This window comes from Nicotiana tabacum, chromosome 13 (genome assembly GCF_000715075.1).
Source record: "Nicotiana tabacum cultivar K326 chromosome 13, ASM71507v2, whole genome shotgun sequence".
Lineage (NCBI taxonomy): Eukaryota > Viridiplantae > Streptophyta > Magnoliopsida > Solanales > Solanaceae > Nicotiana > Nicotiana tabacum.
In genome coordinates this window covers 118,367,465-118,374,497 of record NC_134092.1, presented here as the reverse complement: position 1 = coordinate 118,374,497, position 7,033 = coordinate 118,367,465, and the positions used below count along the sequence as shown (strand labels likewise).

Below are 7,033 nucleotides of genomic sequence, written 5' to 3'. Positions count from 1 at the left end.
TATTTATTTGAGGAAATTGTATTTGAAAAGATTTATTGAAAGAATTATATTTGAAAAATAATTATTTGAGAAAATTATATTTGAAAGAGAGTTATCTGGAAGAACTATATGAAAGACATTTATTTGAAGGGCTTGACTTAATTGGGTGTAATTGTGTTTATTAATTGTTGAGTGATATTAATGGTATTCTTGTTGTTTGTTGTGCATATCACTGGTTGTTTTATCCTGCCTTTATTATTATTTGTTTCCTATTATTTTGTATATTATATTGCACAGGTTATTAGACTAGTGAGTGTCTTGACTGTACCTCGTCTCTACTCCATTGAGGTTAGTCTTGATACTTACTTGGCACCGCTGTAGTGTGCTCACTCTACACTTCTGCACATTTTTGTGCAGAGCCAGGTATTGAAGATAACGGACTTGAGCAGAGTTAAAGCGAGATCGTAAGGATTCAAGGTAGAGCTGCTTGGTCGTCGCAGTCCCTTGGAGTCCTTTTTATTTCATTGTACTGTTAACTTGTAATCAAACAATATACAATATTCGGTCCTCGTGATCATTCTATGTATTCAGTTAGAGTTCGTGACTCAGTACTACCGGTCTTGGGAGGTTGTATATTGTAATTATTTCCGTTGTTAGTTTTGGTTACTTATTTAATTAAAAAAATGGCTTTAAAAATGCAATGGAAATCGGCTTACCTAGTCTTAGAGACTAGGTGCCATCACGACTCTTGTGATGAGATTTTGGGTCGTGACAGTAAAACCCTATAAATTTTAAAACATTAGTTATATTAACAAATGACATGTCTAATAACGTGATTTAGAAAATTTTGAAAGGGTGTGAAAGTCGCACAAAGTTATTACATTCCTTGGAGTATGTTAACGAGGTTATGGTGTGAATTAGAGAAGGTTAAGAGTAAAAAGACGCGAGGTTTGTCGGTAGAGATTTTATAAAAAAATTACAATATCTTTACGAAGGCTGTCCGAAGGGATTGACAAAAGCTGAAATATTTATGCTTTAGCCTGAAAAGGCACGCCCCACCTGGGAAGTCTGTCTATAAATAGCCCGTGGACAGGATTTTCCCATTCCAATCACCCCAAATAGGTAGGGTTTATTCTACTCAAGAAGATGTTGACCCAAAATCATTTTTCAACGCCCAAGGTGAGATTTTAATGCGATTAAGGTTGGATTATTACTCCCCAACATAGATTCTAATAAAATTTTATCTTCAAATCATTAGATCATCTACAAGAACCCAAGAATAAGATTTCTTCTTTAACCTAGTGCACCTAGTACTTGTGAGAAATGCTCAAGGTAAGATCTTTACACCAATTCCTACCTAAATTAAGTTGAATTCTCACCACTAAAGTTGAAGTTCATGCTATTATAGGTTGAATTAGTAGGAAGTTCATACAAAATGTTCAAGAACACTAAACAACAAGAAATCTAGGGTTTTGAGTTAAGGTAACCTCTCATCGTATTTTTGAATCCTTTTATGGGTCTAAGATTATGAACGACATGTACAAACTAGAAACACCAAAAGAGTAAAACTTTATTCAAAATCTTGAAATCGAAGTTTTGGGATTAGGGCTTTTTAGCCAAAGTTTGAATTGAGGAAAATTGAATTCATGGGGATAGAATGAACTTTAATTGAGTTATTTGGTGTAGATTGTGGTGATTAATTGTGGTAAATGCATGGGGAGACTAACCCTGCCAGAAAAGAAGAATATTTAAGGTAAGTTGAGGTTTCTTTCCTAAGTTAAGAGCTACATTAGAATGTGCATATTATTGTTTGCATTACTTTTCAGAATAAGCTACATATGATTGTGAACTCTTCTGATAGAAAATGACAAAATTATAGGAGATGTTGCAATCACTTGCTTATGTGAAATTACTTGTACTACTTAGACTTTTCTTTTGTAGTTTTAAATTAATGAGATCATATCCGAAAAGGGAGAAGTAGCTAACCTCCATGAGTATGAGTGTCGCGGTGGCCAGGGCTAACTACCCCATACTTGCAAGTGCTAACACATTCAGATAGGTTGAGATCTTGATTGGGCGTACTCGATGGTCCCATTATGGATTGAGCTTGAGTGAACACAATTAGAGCGCCCCACAATCGTTTTCGTAGGCCCTGTATGTCATCCTAGGTCCAATTCATGTAAATCATTTTTTTTTAAGAGTAACTCTTTAAAAATATAACTTAGTTTTCAGTGTCAGTTTAGATATCAGTTTTAGACTCAGCTCTCAACTTTAGTTTCATTATCCGCAGAGGCGGATCCAGGGTTTTGGCAGGATGGGTGCACTATTAAGAAGAGGTGGATCCAGAATATAAATTTTACGGGTTCAACCTTTAGTTCTTACGATTGCGAACCCATTGCACTTTTGGAATTATAAGTTCAATTTTTTTATAAATAGTAATTTTCTTACATCTATATCTATTTTTCATGTTGAAAATATTGAGATCAGTTGAACCCATTGACTATATGCTACATCTTACACTGCTACTAGTTTTAATATACATATTTTGTTTAATCATATAAGATTTTACAACGACAAAAGAAGAAAAGGAATTTCAGTGTGTGAAAATTTTAAAAGAATAAACTAAACAAAAAATTTAAAAAGAAAAAGTACTTAATTAATACGCAAAAAATAATACCAGACACAACCATCTCCCGTGGGCGTCTACTTTTAGAAAAAAAGAGAGGAAAAAATAACAAGATTGACATAAGATTTGAACTCACAACCTCACCTAGAGAGGTACACTCAATAACCATCACATCATATAATACTTTGAGCATGGGTGCACACACATATATTTAGGGCGGGGAGCATGGGTTCACGTGCCCCATGGAACCCCCTAGATATGGATTCACGTGCCCCATGGAACCCCCTAGATACGCCCTTGATTATCCGATCAGCTTTAGTATTAAATTTTTAATTTTTAGTTATCAGTTTAAATTCTGTATTCAGAATCAATTTCAGTTTACAGATTATTTAATGTGTATTTTGTGAATTACCTTCCCTACTTGTTGTATTTTATTATAATTATATATAGCCCACGATAGTCTTGTTATCCGCTTAAGGGGTTATCAATGAGACTTTTTGAATATTCTTTTGAAAGTACTTAGCTCATTTGGATCTGCCACGTTGTGTGACAGACGTTGAGTTTGTAGGTGACGAGGTACATGGCTTGAGACGTGGTAGACGTTGAGTTTGTAGGTGACGAGGCACATGGCTTGAAGCAGCCGTTGACTCTTTCTAGTGATGTTGGTTCCCTTTTTTGATCTTTAGTTGTCATTTGACTTTTATATCATTCTAGAGAACGTCCCGAAGATTTATGTACTCAAACTTTCACTAGAGGCTCATGACTTGTTGGCCGATTTAGTTGTCAAACATGTTAATGTTTATTTTTAGTATTTAAGTTTTCAAGCGATATTTACCTTGAGACTCTTTTGTAATGAATTTCTTGGGTATGATGGTCTGTTTAGAATTTTAGTTAGTTATAATAGGGCTTGTTCAACGAGGAAGGTAAGTTGAGTCATCATGTTTCACCCCATTTTCTAGGCATGACCAGTAGAGGCTCATGTTCAGGGTCGACTCTAACCTTATCACAAGTAAGGTTAGTGCCTTAGGCCTTCAAATTTGGGAGGCCCCATTTTTAAAAATAATAGGTTCATAGATATTTAAAAACAATATTTTGTACTTTTAGTATAAAACTAGAGTTTTTCTATAACAATTGCCTCAAAGAAAAGAAGTTTTACAAAATTATACTCCATTGATAATACCTAAAGAGAATCTTATATAAATGACCCAAATAAGTCCTAACTTACCACCCTCTAATCATTAATCATAGACTTACTGTTGCTCCCAAACGCACACACAAGTATACATGGTCATATAAGTAATAAAATGATAAGTCGAGTGTCGAACCCACAGAGACTTGTGTAACTACCCACTAGTTTTACCAAGATTATTATTCAGTCAAGTAATTCAGAATTCAAAAGTGTAAATATACTATGCAATAATTCTAACAAGTAACTAATTTATTAAGCGGCAAAGTAGTTGTTGTGTATTCAGTAGAGACAAATATTCCATAGTTGTGATCGATTTACCAATCTTATTATGTTCTAATTAACTCAACCTTTCATATAATTCACTCATGGTTGCTAATTAATCGAACAATTACTCTCGTAGTATTCTCCCGAATTCCTACTCGCCTATTCAAAATAGATTAACGCCTATATTCCTATGGAATCAATCTATTAAGAACGCATTAAGATTACGATATTTAATTAAGCACAATGACTAGGTATATTACTATCCTCATAGTTAAAGATCATGCTTATCACGACCCGATTTTTTCACCTTCGGGACCGTGATGGCACCTAACATTTCACTTGCTAGGCAAGACAACGTTAGAATAATCTTAACCATTTTTAAACAAATCAATTTAAACGGAAGTCAATTACTGAAATAAAGTGCGGAATACCATAACAACCGAATCATCCAAAATACATCCCCGAATCTGGTGTCACAAGTGTACGAGCTACTAGAATAATACAAATAAAGATCTGGATAAAAATTCAAGATGTTTGAAAGGTAATACACAGTTAAGATAAAGTAGAAAGGGACTTCAGAACTGCGGACGTTGTGCAGTTATACCTCAAGTCTCCTCTGGGTAGCTGAATCCTAGCAAGTCTATGGTACGTCGCTAGGACCAACTCCAAACTCTGTACAAGAAGTACAGATTGTAGTATGAGTACAACCGACCCCATGTACTCCGTAAGTATCGAGCCTAACCTCGACAAAGTAGTGACGAGGCTATGACAAGACACTTACGTAAATAACCTGTACAAGTATATACAAATACGAAGCAACAATGAACACAATAATTAATAAATCTTACCAATTTGGGAGGGAACATGCGAAGGGGAATGATATGAAAATTTCAGCAGGAGAAGTGCCACGTAGCAACCAATTAATTCATCAACAATATTATAAATAGCTGATAATATGAAAATGGTATGGCACCACCTTTTGTGCTTTTACTCTCATCCTTACAATGAAATGATGAATAAATAATATGAATGGCACGACATCACCCTTTGTGATTTAACTCACTTTCTTGTCACAGTATGAAGATTAAATAATTTAAATGGCACGGAATCACCCTTCGTGCTTTAACTCTCTTTCTAACTTTATAAATCAATAAATAATGATGTGAAAATGGCACGGCATGACCCTTCGTGCTTTTACACTCTTCCTTACCATGACAATATTAATATAAATAATATAAATGTCACGACATCACCCTTCGTACTTTTACACTCTTCCTTACAATGGAATGGTAATATAAATTCGGAAGAGTATTTTAAATGCGGGGATCCATATTTATCAATCAATTCCCTACCAGAATACCGACCTCACCTTCCAAAATATTCAACAATAATTAAATTAGCAATAATTTCACGAAAGTGGTCAAATAAACAATAATAAACTTAAGCATGAATATCTTAATTAAATAGGTAATTATTCACAATGAACAAATTTCACCCGCATGCTTTGACTCAACCACAACGCATAAGTACTCGTCACCTCACACATACGTTGTACCCGCACATTAAATCATGTAGCAAATAGACAAATAAGTCCTACTCCCTCAAGTTAAGGTTAACCATGATACTTACCTCGCTTTGCAACCAACTCAAGATTCTAATAAACCTTTGCCTCACGAATTGGTGTCTGAATGCCTCGAATCTAATCACAAACAATTCAATATACTCAACACGAATTATAGAAACTAATTCTATATGAAAATACTAAAATTTTTAATTAAAATCTGAAATTCAATTAAAAAATCTACAGTGGGGCCCACGTCTCGAAACCCAAAAAAAGTTACAAAATGCGAACGCCCATATAACCACGAGTCCAACCATACAAATTTATCAAATTCTGACATCAACTCGACCTTCAAATCCTCAAATCTTATGTTCTAATCCCTAGGCCCAAATCCCCGAATTTCACCTCAAAAATACATAACCTAGTCTAAATACTCGTTGATAATTCTATATTATTGACTAACAATGATCATAAGTGGCTTATCTCAAGATTTCCCGTGAATTCTCGCTCAAAACAACCTCAACCCGTGTTTGAAAGGTCCAAATGACAAAAATGTCGGACCCTTTTGTTTTTTGTAGCCTGCCCAGCGTTTCCGCTGTGGTCTCGTAGATGCGAGGCCCTCCCTGCTTCTGCATCTTCTTTCACTTCTGTGGACAAGAGGTCCGCTTTTGCGGCCTCGTATTTGCGGTTGCCCAAGCCGCTTCTGCGAAGAGGCCCCTCCCCTCTCACTTTCGCTTCTGCGATTAACTCGTCGTAGGTGCGAGTCCGCTTCTACGGTCCTGTGTGCGCACCTGCGACCCATGCTGTCACGACCCAAAATACTAACATGTCGTGATGGTGCCTATCTCATTACTAGGCAAGCCGACAACCTCAATAAACCACAATTTCTTTCAATTTTGAAAACATAATATTTGAATTCAATAGAAAAATTCACAATTATAGATACAAAACAGTCCCAAAATCCGGTGTCACTGATGTACATGAGCATCTAAATGAATACAAAGTCTGACTGATAAAAATATTATCCGAAAATATAGAACAGTACAATAACTTAAAGGAAGAGAGAGACAAGGTCAGCGGATGCCAAGCAGTTACCTTGATAGTCTCCAACTGGTAACACAATGAGGTCTAACAGTCACCGTATCCGGAAGTACCTGGATTTGCACACGAGGTGCATAGTGTAGTATGAGTACAACCAACTCAATAAGTAACAAGACTAAACTCTGGGCTGAAAGTAGTGACGAGCTCCGCAGGTACAGTCCAATATATAAATAACAGTACAAAAGTGTAGGCATACTTTCAAGTTCAACAGTTAAACTCAGTACAAGTAAGATAGATCAATACTGCATGATATAAGGGATATGACATCTCAGTGGAAAACCTCGTGTACTTCTGATCACTAATCGCTTGGTCA

General features: G+C 35.7%; 1 long non-coding RNA gene across 1 annotated transcript; it reads left to right on the top strand.

The window, feature by feature from the left end:
• Positions 1 to 1,011: 1,011 nt before the first annotated feature.
• On the top strand, positions 1,012 to 3,445 carry LOC107780956 (uncharacterized). Its single transcript, XR_001646924.2, has 4 exons — positions 1,012 to 1,158; positions 1,238 to 1,311; positions 1,666 to 1,732; positions 3,159 to 3,445. It is a non-coding gene; the product is annotated as an uncharacterized LOC107780956 (long non-coding RNA).
• The last annotated feature ends 3,588 nt before the right edge of the window (positions 3,446 to 7,033 follow it).